This window comes from Gossypium hirsutum, chromosome D09 (assembly GCF_007990345.1).
Source record: "Gossypium hirsutum isolate 1008001.06 chromosome D09, Gossypium_hirsutum_v2.1, whole genome shotgun sequence".
Lineage (NCBI taxonomy): Eukaryota > Viridiplantae > Streptophyta > Magnoliopsida > Malvales > Malvaceae > Gossypium > Gossypium hirsutum.
In genome coordinates this window covers 22,302,343-22,320,893 of record NC_053445.1, presented here as the reverse complement: position 1 = coordinate 22,320,893, position 18,551 = coordinate 22,302,343, and the positions used below count along the sequence as shown (strand labels likewise).

The following is an 18,551-nucleotide window of genomic DNA, read 5'->3' as shown; positions in this document are numbered from 1 at the left end:
TATTAAGTAAAATCATGATTAAGTTATTCTTGCATTATAATTATAAGGTAACTAATGAATTAATTATTTAATCGTGTTGAATATGTAATTAATTAACACAATACTTTATCAGTGCATGTTTAATCTTCTAAGGTAGCTGAGGGTTAAATTAGCGACGGTATTAGACGATACATTAGCCTTGTATAACTTGAAAGATTATTGTGATTAAACTGTTTCAAGGTAGGAATACATTGTTACCTCACTTAATCTTTTATGTGCTTATGGAGATTAATTAATTTTTTGAATTGGCATTGGAAAATGTTCAAGAGATTAGTTAATTTAATAAGTATGAATGAGCAGTAGTTAGCAAATTGTCAAGTTGCCCTGAATTTATTCGTAACAACATGAACATGAGTTTAGTAATTCTAAGTTACGAAATGTAATTAATCTATCACAATTATGTCATCTTAATTAAAACCATCTTTTGAAATCGTCATTGGAACTTTTATTTTTATTTTTTTTAGTTAAATTTTAGTTTTTAACCACTTCCTCAAAATTAAAATATTTTTCTTCACCAAAGTGTTTTTAATTGCTCTTTCCACAGTCCCTGTGGGTATGATAATTCAATATTTACTTGTCACTTTATTACTTGTTGAGATTGTATACACTTGCACATTTCCATCGTTCCAAGTTTTTGGCGCCGTTGTCGGGGACTGTTTTAAAAGTCATTATTTTTGAATTTGTTGATTTTGCATTTTGGTTTATTTTCTGTTCAATTTAAATTAATTAATGTTTTCTGTGTTGTTTCAGGTGTTTATGAGTATTGATCGAATTATCAATTTACTCCCCGTAGACCCTGAGATTGAAAGAAATTTTCAACAATGAAGGAGACAGGTAGTTCAAAGAAGGACCGAAGAGATGAACTACAAAAATCGAAATCAAGGAAACGTAGCAAACCCTTCTCAAAATCCTATCCTTATAGCTGATTATAGGGATAGAGCTCTAAGACAGTATGTCGTGCGAGTGTTTCATGATCTTAATCTGGGTATTAGGAGACCCAAAATCGAGGCACAACAGTTCAAGTCTGGTTGAATTCATTGTCACCAAATTCCATTTCCACATGGCAAGAGTTAGCAGAAAGATTCCTCATGAAGTATTTCCCGCCTAGTAAGAATGCTAAGTTGAGGAACGAGATCACTGCTTTTCACCAAATGGATGATGAGTCCTTTTATGAGGCATGGGAAAGTACAAATGAATTATTACAGAAGTGCCCTCATCATGGAATCCCTCATTGCATCCAACTTAAGACATTCTATAATGGTCTCAATGCTCACACGAGGATGGTAGTGGACGCTTCTACTAATGGTGCTCTCCTTTCTAAGTCTTATAAGGAGACTTATGAAATCATTGAGAGAATTGCCATCAACAATTATCAATGGCCAACCAATCGAGCAACGTCAGGAAGATGAGTCATTAGAATACATGAAGTGGACGCTCTCGCTTCACTTGCATTTCAAGTATCTTCAATTTCCTCAATGCTTAAAAATTTTACCACTAATGGGTTTAATAGTTTTGCAACTCAACTACCCAATGAATTTGAAAATATAGCCTGTGTTTATTATGGGGAAGGACATTTGTTTGAAGAATGTCCATTAAACCCAGAATCTGTGTATTACATGGGTAATCAGAACCATAACTGAGGAAGGCAATGACTGCTTTCAAATTTTTATAACCTATCTTGGCAAAACCACCCTAATTTCTATTGGAGTAACCAAGGGGCTAGACCCAGTAACACTTATGCCCAACCTAGACCAACCCAGCCACCTGTTTCTACCCAACAAGTTTAAAAGCCACCTCAAGCTGAAACTTCCAATGGCTTAGAAAACTTGTTGAAGGCATACATAGCAAAAAATGATGCCTTAATCCAAAGCCAAGCAGCCACATTAAAAAACCTAGAAAACCAAATGGGCCAACTTGCCACTGAACTCAGAAACCGTCCATAAGGTCCTTTGCCTAGTGATACGGAGAATTTAAGAAATCCAAGGAAGGAGCATTGTAGAGCATTGATATTGAGGAGAGAAAAGACATTAGAGCCCAACACCGTCAAAGTTGAAGAAGAGCTAGTTGATGCTCAAGACTCAGTGGAAGTTCAACCGAGAGTTGAAATTCCAGTTTCACCAGAACCAGAATCTACAAAATTAAGGTAACTTTTGAACCAATTGATTCTGATAAACTAACAATTTCGTTAGATGCAGAATTGCCATAAAAGATGAATCAACCAATTCAAGTAAAGAAACCTCGACCACCCTACCATCAAAGACTTCAAAAGCAGAAATAGGAAGTCTAGTTCAAGAAGTTTCTAGACGAACTCAAGCAAATTTATACAACATTCCATTGGTAGAAGCACTTGAACAAATGCTGAATTATGTCAAATTCATGAAGGATATCCTATCCGAGAAATGAATATTTGAAGAATTTGATACGGTAGCCTTAATGTAGGAATGCAGTGCGTATCTTCAAGACAAACTACCCCCAAAGTTGAAAGATACAGGATATTTTACCTTACCCTATAACATTGAAGAAACTTATTGCTGTAAGGCACTATGCGGCATCAACTTGATGCCCATGTATATATTCAAAAAGTTGGGGATAGGTGAAGTTAAACCTACTACGGTTACACTTCAATTAACAGATCGATCTTTACCACATCCAGAAGGAAAAATCAAGGATGTATTGGTACGTGTAGAAAATTTAATTTTCCTGCTGACTTTGTTATTCTAGACTTTGAAGCAGATAAAGAGGTGTCAATCATCCTAGGAAGACCTTTCCTAGCAACTAGAAGGACCTTATCAATGTGCAGAAGCGCGAGCTTACTATGCATGTTCAGGACGATCAGGTAACATTTAATGTTTTTAAGTTTGCGATTTCCTGACACACTTGATGGTTGTTCTGTAGTGTCCAACTAAGAGGAACTAATCATGGAAAAGGAACTGAACTATGTTGAGGACCCGATAGAGCAAATATTGACATCAGACCCTCCTCGTGATAAAGAGGGGGATGAATACTTAGCGTTGCTAGAAGCTAATCAAAGAGGATTTAAACTGCAATCCCACTTTGAGTCTTTCGTATTAGAAAGTAGAGATTATGCCCAGCCAAAAGCGTCAATTGAGGAGCCACCTAAATTAGAACTGAAGGTACTTCCCTCACATTTAAAATATGTTTATTTAGGCAACGCTTATACTTTACGTATGATTTTTACAACAGAATTGACCGAAGAGCAAGAAGAGAAACTCATCCTAGTGTTGAAACAATTCAAGAAGGCTATTGCATGGACCATAGCTGATATTCGTGGCATTAGTTCATCTGTATGCATGCACAAGATCATCCTAGAATATGGCGAGAAAGGGACAATTGATGGACAACAAAGATTGAACCCCATAACGAAGGGCGTAATAAAGAAAGAAATCATTAAGTGGTTAGAAGCGGGTATAATTTATCACATCTCAAATAGTTCGTGGGTAAGTCCAGTCCTGTACGTGCCAAAGAAAAGAGGTATTACGGTCATTGAGAACGAGAATAACAAGTTGATACCAACTAGAACAATTACAAGATGGAAAATTAGTATCGATTATCAGAAGCTGAACAAGGCAACTAGAAAAGATCATTTTCCTTTTCCGTTCTTGGACCAGATGCTGGGTAGACTCGTGAGGCGAGACTATTATTGTCTTCTTGATGGATACTCTAGGTATAATCAGATTACAGTAGCACCGAAGGATCAACACAAGACAACATTCACATGCCCGTTCAGTACATTTGTATTTAGATGCATGCCATTTGGTTTATGTAATGGACCTGCTAAATTTCAAACATGTATGATGTCTATTTTTATTGACGTGGTTGAGAAGTATTTGGAAGTGTTTATGGATGATTTTTTAGTATTTGGAAATACATATGATGATTACTTAGCCAATCTAGCCAAGGTACTAAGGAGATGTAAAGAAACAAACCTCGTACTCAACTGGGAAAAGTTTCATTTCATGGTATGAGAAGGTATTGTTCTAGGGCATCAGATAACGAGGCATGAAATCGAGGTAGATAAAGAAAAGGTAGATGTTACTGAGAAACTCCCACCTTCAACATCTGTTAAGGGTGTTAGGAGCTTTTTGGGCCACGCTGGTTTTTATCAAAGATTTGTCAAAGACTTCATCGAAATTCCTAAACCTTTATGCAAATTATTGGAGAAGGAAACTACGTTCAAATTTGATGAGGAGTGCTTAAAAGCTTTCAATGTAACATCCCAAAAATCGGGGGTTAGTAGAATCAGGTTTGTGAATTTAGAGAGAGTGATCATGCCTTAATTTCTTAAATTATCTATGCATTTTTAGGAAATAAATGAGGTTTGGGTTTATTGGTTAAGTGTTAGTGAAACGTTTTTGAAACCCAAGTTGAAATCCTTTCCTTTGCGAAATAATTAAAATTTAAAAAATCCCCTGTTTTTTTAAAGTGTGTACCATCCATACCCTTGAACCCTACGTATAAATATAACTTTTTATTGTATTTTCAACCTTTAATTCAATTTTTACCTACCCTAGCCGTTCACCATCTTCCTCTCCTATTTTATCTTCAATTTTCTTTCTTTCTCCTATTGTTGTCGTCGTCTACATCTAGTTTTACCATCTCATTCTTTTTTTTTTCTTTTCTCTTTTTTCTCTTTCTTTTTGCCACAATATTTGTTAACATATTTTCCACCATATTGCTATCATTTTTCCTCATTAAAATCAGCCCCAAATCTAAAATCATAATCCCCAAGATATATCCCAAACATTGCGCCAAAAAGTGTCATTGCCGTTTCTCTCGACTAGCTTGGGTAAGGTCTCTTTTCTCTTTAATTTTTTGATTAATTTTGTCAATTTAATCCAAAATTTAAAGATCTGGAATTTTGGGGATTTAAAATGATTTCAAAGGTATTTTTCCATAATATAATGAGATCTCAAACCGTTCTAAAATTTAGCCACAAGTTTGGCCATTGTAGGTGGTGGTGCGTGCGACTATGTGCAAGTAAGGGGGATGCCTTGTTCCTTGGTTCTTGCTTATATTTTTCCAGCCTTAATTTGAGTTCTTAAATCCTCATAATCAGTTTTTAAACTCATTTCAATTAGGGAAAAATGTTCTTATCGATTGGTCATTCGAAACCCACAAATCGTGAAGCCTAAGTGCAATTAAGGGTAACTAGTTTGTTATTTTGACATAGTTGTTGGGTAAAGGTTATGAATTGATTAAATGAATGGATTTAATCATTAGTTAGTGATACGAGCTCGCCCAAGAAGCTAGATGCTAAATCCATGAAGTTGCCTTCGGGGCCAATCACTTGAGCATCTGCCAAGAGGTTCCAAGATGCCGTAGCAAGCTACATTGCTCGAGTGTGGAGTGATGGGTTGGCCGAACATAAAACGCCTAGCTCAACTAGCTTGATTTGCACCTTTCTACTAGCTGATTTTAGCTCGTATCAGCTCAATTCGGCACTTGGCTAGCTCAATAAGCCGATTGCATTTATTTTGAATAAATTAAAATTAGTTGTGTTAGTTTAAGTCAGCTCAAATCATTTAATTAAATAAATCTGTTTAAATCTGGACATTTTAATTTAGATTACTAAATGTGTCTTATATTAGTACAAGTTTTAATATGTCCTTGTTAAGTCATAAATTAAATATGTTTAGTTTAATTACAAAGTTTTTAATGTGTCTAGATTAAGACAAATTTATTAGTGGCTGCTAATTAATTTGTCTTAGCCGAATTAATGTGCAGACTTTAACATGTCTTAGCTGCTGATTTCATGAGTATTAAATATGTCTTAACCGAATTTATTTGGTATTTTTTTCAGATGAATTAGCTAGCTTAAAGGCAAAGGAAGTCAATAAAGGAGGAGCATGTATTTGGCACATGCATGGACAGCAATTAAAGTGTAGCTGCCTTGTGACCTTTCGTGCAGCTCAATGGACTTCTAGCTACTGTTTTGAGCTTCTCCAAGGGTCAATTTCGTGGAGTGCAATGGCCAAAAGTTATCTCACAAATTCCAGCAGCCAACAAGCTTGGAGGCTGCTCATATTCGGCCAAGATGCATGTGTTTTCAAGCTGACCATTTTTCTTCCCTAAAGCAGCAATTAAACTATTTAAAAGCATTAGTTGAATGTGAATTTTCACCATTAAAAGGGCCAGTCGAACCATCTCTTCTAGAATGATAATGTTCAGATTTTTTTCAAGAATGTATCTAGGAAATTTCTAGGAAGTTTCCTAAAGAAACTTAAGGCATAAGGATCTGTTAGATAGTCTATTCGGCTGCCTTAGTCCAGCCTATAAATAGACCATGTAATTCACATTTGGAGGTTAATAACAATTTTATAACTTTGCTAAATTGTGAGTTTGTTTTCAACTCTCATTTTTCTCCAAAGGCTTGTCTGACTTATCAAGCATCTTTGTGGCGTCAAACTTGTCTTTGTTCTATCCGAACTTATCACTTTTAAACCCAAAAGTGTGGCGTTCAAACCATACCGAGGTTCCTATCATCCTTGATAGTGTGTCGAGGTTTCAATCTATCTACATTCCATTCTGTCCATCACCGTCCCAACCTAAGTATTCACATAAGTTTCGGGTTAACACACCTTTATTGGGTTAGTTCAACTTTGAATCCTTAGCCCATTTCCATCCATCAAATTCCGAAGCATTCCAAAAACCCTACTGAACCTATTTTGAGCTGATATTTCTTCTTTTTAATAACCTTATTTTGAAAAGCTTTCATCCTACTCCAGTCACGATCGGGTAAACCATTACAACTCAATTCTCTAATCGAGGTGAGTACGTATCAAGTTGGTATCAGAGCTAGTTGAATTAGAGAAGAATCGTTGTCTTCGGTAGTAGAAGATTGTAAAAAAAGTCAAAAAAAATTAAAAACAGGGTTTATTTTGTATTCAAATTTCTCTATTGTATTCAGCATAGTGTATTAAAAAAATTTGGAATTACAAAAAAAAATCAAAATTCATATTTGGATTGTAAAAGTGTTGCTGCTACCCGAAAGACAAAATCTCAATTGTCACACCAAGCCATATCCATTTTGTAAGACGACCCCAAACGGTACTGATTTGTCAACTTAGTTTGTGGAGAACTTCAAGAGGCGAAAACTGAATGGTAAAAGGCAAGAGAGATTGGTGAGACTATCCGAGGGAAGTAAAAGCCGAAGTGAGTGATAATTCTTTGTGAGTGATTGGTGAGTTCTTGTTGTGAGTTTTGAAAGAATTTCAAAATGTCACGGAGTTCGGAAAGGAACCCAAATGAGGGAGGTGGATTTGGTCCCTTAAGAAACGTTGGAGGTGGAGTGCCAGATCTCACTTTACAAGCCATTATGCGAGTAATGGAGCGATTATTTGACCGCAACCTTGAACCAATCGAAGATCGCTTATATCAAGTTGAAACCCAAGGGAAACACGAAGCAACTCCGGAAGTTGCAAGGCAAGGACGAGAGCGTCCAATCAACAAATTTGACGGGGTAAGTGAACCTGAAAGTGAGCCATTTTTTGTTCGAAGCCTATCTCAACGAGGCCAACGGAATTGGGGTCCAAGAGATCGAGATCGTTCTGACGACAATCTCAAAAATATGAAGATGTCTATTCCGCCATTTCAAGGGAAGAATGATCTCGAGTCCTACTTGGAGTGGGAAAAGAAAATGGAACTCTTCTTCGAGTGCCATAACTATTCAAAAAATAAAAAGGTCAAGCTCGCAGCCATTGAATTTTTGGACTATCTGATCGTGTGGTGAGATCAATTGGTGACTTGCCGAAGAAGGAACGGGGAGAGGCCTATCTCTACTTGGGCTGAAATGATGGTTGTTATGCGCAAGCATTTTGTTCTATCCTACTACCATCGAGATTTGTACCAGTGATTGCAAAATCTCACGCAAGGCAACCGAAGTGTCGAAGACTACTATAAAGAAATGGAGATCGCTATGATAAGAGTCGACATGGAGGAGGATCGTGAAGCAACAATGGCGAGATTTCTAGCTGGCCTAAATCGGGATATTGCCAATATCTTTGAGCTTCAATACTACGTTAGAGTTATGGACATGGTGCATATGGCAATAAAATTTGAAAAACAATTGAAGGGAAAGGACCCACCCGAACATATTCAACGACTTCTACCAACAAGTGGGCTCAAGGAACAAGCAAAGCTCCCATCCGACCTAAGGAACCTATAGTTGCTACTAAGCCAAACCAACCAAGTGGTGAAGCTAGAAAAATAAAAAATGAGGCTATTCTGAATCATTCTCGCGATATAAAGTGTTTCAAGTGTCAAGGACGAGGCCACATCGCTAGTCAATGCCCTAATCGACGAGTGATGGTGGTAAGGTCAAATGGCGAGATCGAGTCTGAAGATAAACGGGAGGAGGATCCTGAAATTCCCATGGAGGAAGATGAAGAGCTAGAGCTGCCTGTCGAAGGGGAATTATTCGTTGTCAAGAGAAGCTTGAATATCCAAGTATCTGAGGAGAAACAACAATGAGACAACATCTTTCACACTCGTTGCCATGTTCAAGGCAAGGTGTGTAATCTGATTATTGACGGAGGGAGTTGCACCAATGTCGTGAGTTCTTTGTTTGTTGAAAGACTTGGTTTAGCCACAACGAAGCATCCAAATCCTTACAAGCTGCAGTGGCTAAATGATAGAGGTGAAATCAAGGTGACGAAGCAAGCAAAAGTGGCGTTTTCCATAAGCAAGTATCAAGACGAGGTGATTTGTGATGTCGTACTGATGCATGCGGGACACTTGCTATTGGGGCATCCTTGGCAGTTTGATTGACGGGTAGTACATGATGGCTATACAAACTGGTATTCGTTTAAGCATCTTGGAAGGAATGTTACACTAGCTCCTCTTACACCGAAGCAAGTGCATGAAGACCAACTCAAAATGAAACAATCCATTGAGAGAGAAAAATAAAAAGAGTCATCAATAAAATCACCGTAAAATATTGCCATCCTATTCCCCGCCTCGATGACATGCTTGATGAACTTAGCGGAGCCCAATTGTTTTCGAAGATCGACTTAAAAAGTGGCTATCATCAAATCTGAATGCGAGAGGGAGACGAATGGAAAACTGCGTTCAAGACTAAGTACGGTTTGTATGAATGGTTGGTAATGCCATTCGGACTTACCAATGCTCCTAGTACTTTCATGCGTCTCATGAATTATGTTTTACATTCATTCATTGGGAAATTCTGTGTTGTGTGTTTTAATGACATTTTAATCTATAGAAAAAGTTTGGAAGATCATATTCAACACCTACGTGCAGTGCTTGAAGTGTTGCGAAAAGAGGTACTTTATGCCAATTTAAAGAAAATTTCTTTTTGCACTAATGAAATTTTTTTAGGCTTTGTGGTAAGCGCTCATGGCTTGGAAGTTGACCAAGAAAAGGTCAAGGCGATCAATGAATGGCCGCGTCCAACTAACATCAGCCAAGTGAGGAGTTTTCACGGGTTGGCAAGCATCTACCGAAGGTTTGTGCCTAATTTTAGTTCTTTAGCTGCCCCCTTGATAGGTATAATAAAAAAAAACTCTCCCTTTGTATGGACTGATGATCAAGAGATTGCTTTTAATAAGCTTAAAGAATGTCTAACTAACACTCCATTGTTTTCTTTACCGAATTTTAACAAGACATTCGAGATTGAGTGTGATGCTTCAGGTATTTGCATCGATGCTGCTTTGATGCCAGACGGACGACCTGTAGCATATTTTAGCGAGAAGCTCAATGGAGCTACGTTGAACTACCCAACATATGACAAAGAATTCTATGCGTTGATTTGAGCCCTAGAGACGTGGCAACATTATCTATGGCCGAAGGAATTCGTAATTCACTCAGACCATGAGGCTTTGAAGCATCTAAAAGGACAAACAAAGCTCAATAAACGTCATGCCAAGTGGGTGGAATATTTGGAGCCGTTTCCGTACGTGATCAAGTATAAAAAAGGTAAGGAAAATGTTGCAGCCGATGCCTTATCGCGAAGGTGCGCACTTGCTAATTTAATGGATTCTAAATTGTTTGGTTTTGAGTTTATCAAAGATCTTTACAAATCTGATGCTGACTTTGGTGAAGTTTATGAGTATTGTTCGTATGGTGCTTATGAAAAGTACTTTCAGCACGAGGGCTATTTATTCCGTGAGGGCAAGCTTTGCGTGCCTCAAAGTTCTGTGCGAAACATGCTCGTTGAAGAAGCCCATAGTGGTGGACTTATGGGTCACTTTGGAGTTGCCAAAACTCTAGCAATTTTGCATGAGCATTTCTTTTGGCACAAAATGAAACGTGACATCCTAAGGAAATGTGATCATTGCATCACTTGTAATAAGGCGAAGTCACGAATTAAACCACATGGTTTATACACCCCGTTGCCTATTCCCGATGCTTCGTGGGTATATATTTCAATGGAATTTGTTCTAGGCCTTCCTTAGAACCAAAACAGGGAAAGATTCCATCTTTGTTGTTGTAGACCGGTTTTCCAAAATGGCTCATTTTATTCCTTGCAATAAGACTGGTGGTGCTACTAATGTTGCTAACTTGTTTTTCAAGGAAGTTGTCAGGTTGCATGGGATTCCTTGTACTATTGAATCTGATCGTGACACAAAATTCTTAATACACTTTTGGAGGACATTGTGAGGTAAGTTAGGCACCAAACTCTTATTTTTGACGACCTGCCAGCCTCAAACAGATGACCACACCGAGGTAGTAAACTGTGTCCTATCAACTTTGCTTCGAGCCATCTTGCAAAAAAAATTGAAGATGTGGGAAGATTGTTTACCTAACGTGGAGTTCGCATATAACCGAACTGTTCACTTAACTACAAAATTTTCTCCTTTTGAGGTAGTATATGGCTTTAACCCTATTACCCCTCTTGATTTGGTTCTTATGCCTGCTAATGAGTTAGTGCATGTAGATGGTAAAAGAAAGGCTGAGTTTGTTAAACAATTGCACAAAAATGTCAAAGATAATATCGAGAGGAGGACTGAACAATATGTTCGAGCAGCCAATAAGGGACGCAAATGAGTTGTATTCGAACCTGGTGACTAGGTTTGGATCCACATGCGCAAGGAACGATTTCCCAAACAAAGGAAATCCAAGCTTCAATCAAGGGGTGACGGTCCATTCAAAGTGTTGGAACGGATCAAAGATAATGTTTACAAAATTGACTTACCGGGTGAGTACGGAGCGAGTGCAAGTTTTAACGTTGCTGATCTCTCTCCTTTTGATATAGGTGATGATTCGAGGATGAATCGTGTTGAAGAGGGGAGGGATGATACGAGCTCGCCCAAGAAGCTAGATGCTGAATCCATGAAGTTGCCTTCGGGGCCAATCACTCGAGCACGTGCCAAGAGGTTCCAAGATGCCATAGCAAGCTACATTGCTCGAGTGTGGAGTGATGGGTTGGCCGAACATAAAACGCCTAGCTCAACTAGCTTGATTCGCACCTTTCTACTAGCTGATTTTACCTCGTATAAGCTCAATTCAGCACTTAGCTAGCTCAATGACCTGATTGCATTTATTTTGAATAAATTAAAATTAGTTGTGTTAGTTTAAGTCAGCTCAAATCATTTAATTAAATAAATATGTTTAAATCTAGACATTTTAATTTAGATTATTAAATGTGTCTTATATTAGTACAAGTTTTAATATGTCCTTGTTAAGTCATAAATTAAATATGTTTAGTTTAATTACAAATTTTTTAATGTGTCTAGATTAAGACAAATTTATTAGTGGCTGCTAATTAATTTGTCTTAGCCGAATTAATGTGCAGACTTTTAATATGTCTTAGCTGCTGATTTCATGAGTATTAAATATGTCTTAACTTAATTTATTTGCTATTTTTTTCAGATGAATCAGCTAGCTTAAAGGCAAAGGAAGTCAATAAAGGAGGAGCATGTATTTGGCACATGCATAGATGGCAATTAAAGTGCAGCTGCCTTGTGACTTTTTGTGCAGCTCAATGGACTTCCAGCTGCTGTTTTGAGCTTCTCCAAGGGTCAATTTCGTGGAGTGCAATGGCCAAAAGTTATCTCACAAATTCCAGCAGCCAACAAGCTTGGAGGCTGCTCATATTCGGCCAAGATGCATGTGTTTTCAAGCTGACCATTTTTCTTCCCTAAAGCAGCAATTAAACTCTTTAAAAGCATTAGCTGAATGTGAATTTTCACCATTAAAAGGGCCAGCTGAACCATCTCTTCTAGAATGATAATGTTCAGATTTTTATTCAAGAATGTAACTAGGAAATTTCTAGGAAGTTTCCTAAAGAAACTTAAGGCATAAGGATTTGTTAAAAAGCCTATTCGACTGCCTTAGTCCAACCTATAAATAGACCATGTAATTCACATTTGGAGGTTAATGAACAATTTTATAACTTTGTTAAATTGTGAGTTTGTTTTCAACTCTTGTTTTTCTCCAAAGACTTGTCTGAGTTGTCAAGCATCATTGTGGCGTCAAACCTGTCTTTGTTCTATCTGAACTTATCACTTTTAAACCCAAAAGTGTGGCGTTCAAACCATACCAAGGTTCCTATCATCCTTGATATTGGGTCGAGGTTTCAATCTATCTACATTCCATTCTGTCCATCACCGTCCCAACCTAAGCATTCACATAAGTTTCGGGTTAACACACCTTTATTGTGTTAGTTCACCTTTGAATCCTTAGCCAATTTCCATCCATCAAATTCCGAAGCATTCGAAAAACCCTATTGAACCTATTTTCAACTTATATATCTTCTTTTCAAGAACCTTATTTTGAAAAGCTTTCATCCTACTCCATTCACGATTGGGCAAACCATTACGACTCAATTCTATAATTGAGGCGAGTGTGTATCAGTTAGCTATTTATTTTCCAGTATATTATTAAATTAGTTGCTGACCCAAATGCCCAAAATCATCTGTAAAGGCAAAGAACGATTGTACGTACGATTTTCATCGATATAGTGTAAGGAATCTAACTAGTTTGGATTCATAAAATAGTTATAGTTTCAATGATTGGTTTGAACTCATAAGTGTGTGTTTGGGGCCTGCTTTAATTGTAAATTGATTGAATTTATACTGAATTTTTGTTTAGGTTCGTTTGAGGAATTATTAAGGAAACTTGGAATATTTGTTAGTGTGCTGCGAGGAAGTGAAAAATAAGGTGTTGGTCCTAAACTCATATATTTGTTTCAAAATGTTAAATATCATGTTATATTTGATAAATTATCTTGCTAACAAGATTGGTTTAATATCTAATTTATTGATTTTTTAATGGCCGAACTAGGTATGTTTCGAGCCTTAAAAGATTGACATGTTGACAAAATTGCTAGTTTGATAGTATGGATGTTTGATTGAGTTTGTAATTGCATATTTGAGTTATGAGACGTGAGAATGTTTGACTGAATGATATAATGTGTCGAGATATTAAGCTTATGTATGATTTAAACGCATGAGATATTTGTTATATTGTGTACTGAAAAGGGTGCTATTTATGCAAAATGAAAATCCATAAAGTATGTGAAATTGAACGATATTGATTGATATCAACACAATGGTAATTTGAAAGATTGGAACATTGTTTCCATTTACTGAAAGTATGTGATTATTGAGGACATGCTGAGCATTTCAAATGAATGTGAAAAGTATTGAGATATGATTATGTATGAGATTGTGTGACGGAGGAGTTCTGTGGAGTACTGGCGGCATATTAAGTCTGCATTCTTTATAATCAGTGACTGCACCTAGAGTACCGAGGAGATTGACGATTTTATTGCATATTATATGTTATTGGTGATGGTATCGCACAATTTTATATCCGGCAGATTTTCTACATTATTGATTATTCGGTGGTTTTACCACATCAAACTATGCTTATAATGTTTTGGAGTTTAGATGATGGGCTTTGGGGAACTCGTGGAATGTAGCGAATGGTATGGGTAGGAACCTTTTTGCATTGTATCATGTGTACGATATATTCAAATGTTATTGATTTATGCTATGTATTGTATTTTGTTGTACTGTATGGTGAGTGTTACTCGAATGAATGACATCCCATGCTTATACATCGTTCGACATCGATATGAAATTCAAATGATGGTTTTGTGTTCTTCTGTTAATGCTAATATGTTTCAATGTATTCGGTATTTATGTTTTTATCCGTTTAAATAATTATTCGACTCACACTGAGCCTTTCATAAGCTCACCCCCCAATAGTGTTTAACTTTTCAAGTAAACCTCAAAATTAGGATCTGACTCGGCATTTGGAGAATCAACTTGGACCTTGGATTATTATTTAATTAAGTATTATTAAGTCTTTATTGGTTTTGGCATGTAATTTTTAATTATTTTTGGTCTGTGGTTTTGTAATTTTTCCTTTAGGGATTTTTACATGCATGGATTACTCAAGCATAATAACCGGATAATGCATGATATCGGGCTTAAGTAAAATATGATATTGTTCCCTAGTTCCCACTACATTCCAAAGGAACTGTTTTTGAAAAACAAATTGATAAGGCAAGTAATTTTCCAAAATGACTTGAAAAATGGTTTTTCCACTACATTAATCTAACTTCAAGTTTTTTTTTAAAGAAGAGCGACAAGAAAATAGTTTTTCTAAAACAACACTATCAACAATAAAATGAATCCTAAGCCTACACGACCTAATGAATGAATGCTTTTAAGATAACTCAAAGTACAACTACAGTTTTCTCTAAAATGAGTTTATTTAAAGTCTTAAAAAGTAACGTACGTTAGCTTAGCCATTTTGGTAGCTAATGTAGCCTTCTTAATCTAGCCATAACATCTAGGCCAAGTTTGGGAGGTTACATTCAATGATTTGAAGAGTCGATTAGTTTCAGCACCCATCATTGTCACACTAGACTGGGATTTGCCATTTGAACTGATGTGTGACACAAGTGACTTCGCGATAGGAGCTGTGATGGGCCAGAGAAGGAACAAAGTTTTTCATCCCATCTACTATGCAAGTCAGACTCTGACGGGAGCTCAATTGAATGATACGATAACAGGGAAAGAATTACTTGCTATTGTGTTTGCTTTTGACAAGTTTCGATCTTATCTTGTAGGTACTAAAGTTACTATCTATATAGACCATTCGACGATTAAGTATTTACATACCAAGAAGGACATTAAGTCGAGACTAATCTAATGGGTACTTCTACTCCAAGAGTTCAATCAAGAAATTTAAGATCAAAAAAGGGTAGAAAGCTAAGTAGCAGACCACTTGTCTAGATTGGAGCCGCAAGAAGGGAATTCGCCACTTATACCCATTCAGGAGACATTCCCAGATGAACACATACTGAAGGTAAATCATGTTCATAATACCCCATTGGTTTGCCGATATTGCTAACTATTTAGCTTATGGTTTGATGTCGATTGATAAGACATATCATCAAAAGAAAAAGTTTCTTCACAATGTGAAGTACTATTTCTGAGAAGAGCCACATATATTTGTTTAAAAAGTGTGCAGATCAATTGATCAAGAGATACGTGGTAGAAGATGAAGTACATAAGATTCTATATCATTGCCACACAGCTCCGAGTAGGGGACATGGTACGAGTCACAAAGGCCCAATCCAAGTTCAAGAACGTGATGGGCTCAAATTACCACAAGGCCCAATAACAAGATTAAAGGCCCGACAAATGCGTTCTAAACTAAATGGGACCATTCAAGAATTTGTTAGCAAGGCCTTAGAAGAAAATCAAGATTCACTTTCTTGTTTTCAAGAAAATTAAGAAACCGAATCTTGGCCCAATTTTGCTGTTTGGAGCGATTTCAAGAATCAAGAAAATCAACATTTCAAATCTTGGAAATCTTGGTCCAAGAAACCAAATCTTGCAGCCAAAACACATTGGATCTCCGTTACGAGCATCAACGATCCAATTTCGGTAGGAGATGGATCACAAGCCCAAATTCTTGAAGGCGAGGCCCAATAAGCAAATTCCCAGCCCAATCAATCAATCCATACATACTTAGTTGAAAATCAGGCCAAAATGTCAAAGGGCCCAATTTGTAAACATTTTATTTGTTAATTTAATTTTTTAGGCTCTAGAGATATTACATGTTAAATTCGGCCCAAAACAGTCCATTTAAGTGTTAGGCCGAAATTCTTTTATTATTTTTATTATTTAGGGTTAATTTTTAAGTTTCCTAATGAGATTAAGATTAGTTTGAGGCCTATACAAGTGATGTCCGGCCACCCCTTGTACTCATTACTTAGAATTTTATTAAATTTCAGATTTGTTATGTGCAGAATTTTCTTTGAGGTTTTTCTCCAAGAATTCTCTCTTGAGCTTTCTTTGGAAGTTGTTTTAACAATCTTTTGATTGTGGGAGCCATCTTTAGCCTTCTTCTTGCCATTGATTTTCATTGGAGGGGAGATTAGAGCCGTTTGAAGGAAGTTGTGAATTCTTTCGGGAATTCAAGGCTTTCTAGGACTTTTCTTTAAATTAGTTGCTGTTCAATTTCTTTTCTTTAGTTCTGCTTGTGCCCCATCTTCATCTAATCTATTTGTTGTTTTCTTTGTGTTTCCAGCCTTCTTTCATCTTACAGAATCGTTCAATACTCATCTTGTTGGCAGCACATAATCGACCAAAATCCCCAATTTCTAGGGTTCTTGCCGATTCTTTTTTTGTCTTCTTGGGAGTGAATCGATTGCTGAACTTTGGGGAAACCATCTTGGATATTCAATTGGGAAAAATCGAAATATTTGTTCACTTCTCGAATCGTTTTTTTCCATTGATTTCTTTCTCTTCTTCTTGCTGCACCAATCCTTAGATTCTATTAAAATTCTAATCGTTTTGATTTGTTTTCTGTTTTTGGTGTTCTTTAACAGATTTGGCTGATTGGGGAATCAATCTTGGAGATCGTTTTCGTGTTCTTGGCTTCAAGAAACCCCTTTCATAAGTGTTTCAATTCTTGATTATCCCTTGCTGTTCTAGGGTTCTTATTTTAGATCTGGAAATTTTAAGTTTTAATTTTTCTGCCCTTTTTCAGATCTGATTGTCTAAAGCTTTTCCGTAGGAGTTCCTCCTGACTTGGCAACTGTGACAGCCCAAAGTTGACCCTAGTCGAAAAGTGGTTTCGGGACCACGAAACCGAGTCTTATAAATAATTAAAAGTTATATTCTGTGTTTATGATGTGAGTAAATGCATGTGTGAAAGTTTCATGCATTAATTTGATCATCTTTATGTGAATTTATTAATATGGACTTATATGAAACTTTGTTGGAAAGTGAGAGGTTAATCTTACAATGGTCTAATAGTACATGCATTGAAAGGAGTGGTTTTGCATGTCAATTTACCCATGATAAACATAGTGGCCGGCCAAGGAAAGAATATGCTCCACTAATTCAAAATTAAAACAATTTTGTATTAACAAATGATTTAATAATTGAAATAAAAGGAATTAAATAAAAGAGAAGAAGGAGGATGGTGTTCATCTTCTTCTCATACCTCCCTCAAGCCGAAACAAGGATGAAAAAGAAGGGAAAACTTACCTAGAGCAATTCGGCATTCATCTTTAGCTATTAGGAGGTAAGCTTTGAATTTGTTGATTTGGCTTTATAATATGCTAAGTTAAATTGTGGATGCACTCTTGGTAATGTCAAGAAAGTTGAGATTTCTTATGGTGATTTGAGCAATATGCCGAATGATTAAGTGTTGGAATTAGGGGTTATTTCATGTTGTATGGAACAATGGGGGGGGAAGACTAGAATGGGGTAAAGATTTTGGATGAGTGGCTTAGAGGAGCCTTGTACATTCGGTCAAAGATTGAGTCTATTTAGAATGTAAATTTCTTCCTCTATGATTATTTTCCTTGCATGTTAAATGGTTCTTGATAAGACCAAAGGAATGATCAATAGGCATTAAAAGGCTAAATGTGTGAATTTAAGGTATAAGAACCTATAGGTAATTACATAAGTAATATTGAAAATTAATGTAGTATATTCGGCCATGTAGAGTATACCCTAGAGATATTATGTTTAATTCTCTATAATCGGCTAAATGAGTGATAATGGTTTATAATGTTGAATTGAATTATATGTATAAGTAGTTAGCAAAGTGATTAAACTACCGAATTTAATTATTAAATGTGTTCTAAGCTTGCTGAATTTTGAGATGCGATTGGGAGTAATTTTGACATGAGCATATTTTGTTAATGATAAATATGATAAATGTATATATAGCTGAATGTGATATGTGTGAATTATATGTTAAATTAAGGCTTGGTAAGCTAGCTATTAAGGTGAAATGCTAATGTTAGTATTTGATTTGGTAATAATCTGTTTGGGGACAGCAGCAGTAAGGTGATTTTGGAAAATCGCCATAATTTGTAGGAGTTGAATTAGAAGCTGAATGAATTATGTCATTAAAGCTTGAAGGGTCTATTTTCTTACAAAAGAAACTATAAAAACAAAAGAGTTACCGATCTAGAGATATTTGAAGTATTGTGGGGCTGAGTCAAAATGACTGCTGGATTCCCTGTTCTGTTTTTAGAAAATCATTATAAATTGTAC

At 36.4% G+C, this 18,551-nt stretch overlaps 1 non-coding gene across 1 annotated transcript; it reads right to left on the bottom strand.

Annotated features, from left to right (window-relative positions):
* Nucleotides 1-1,157: 1,157 nt before the first annotated feature.
* On the bottom strand, nucleotides 1,158-1,264 carry LOC121221413 (small nucleolar RNA R71). Its single transcript, XR_005918805.1, has one exon. It is a non-coding gene; the product is annotated as a small nucleolar RNA R71 (small nucleolar RNA).
* Nucleotides 1,265-18,551: the final 17,287 nt, after the last annotated feature.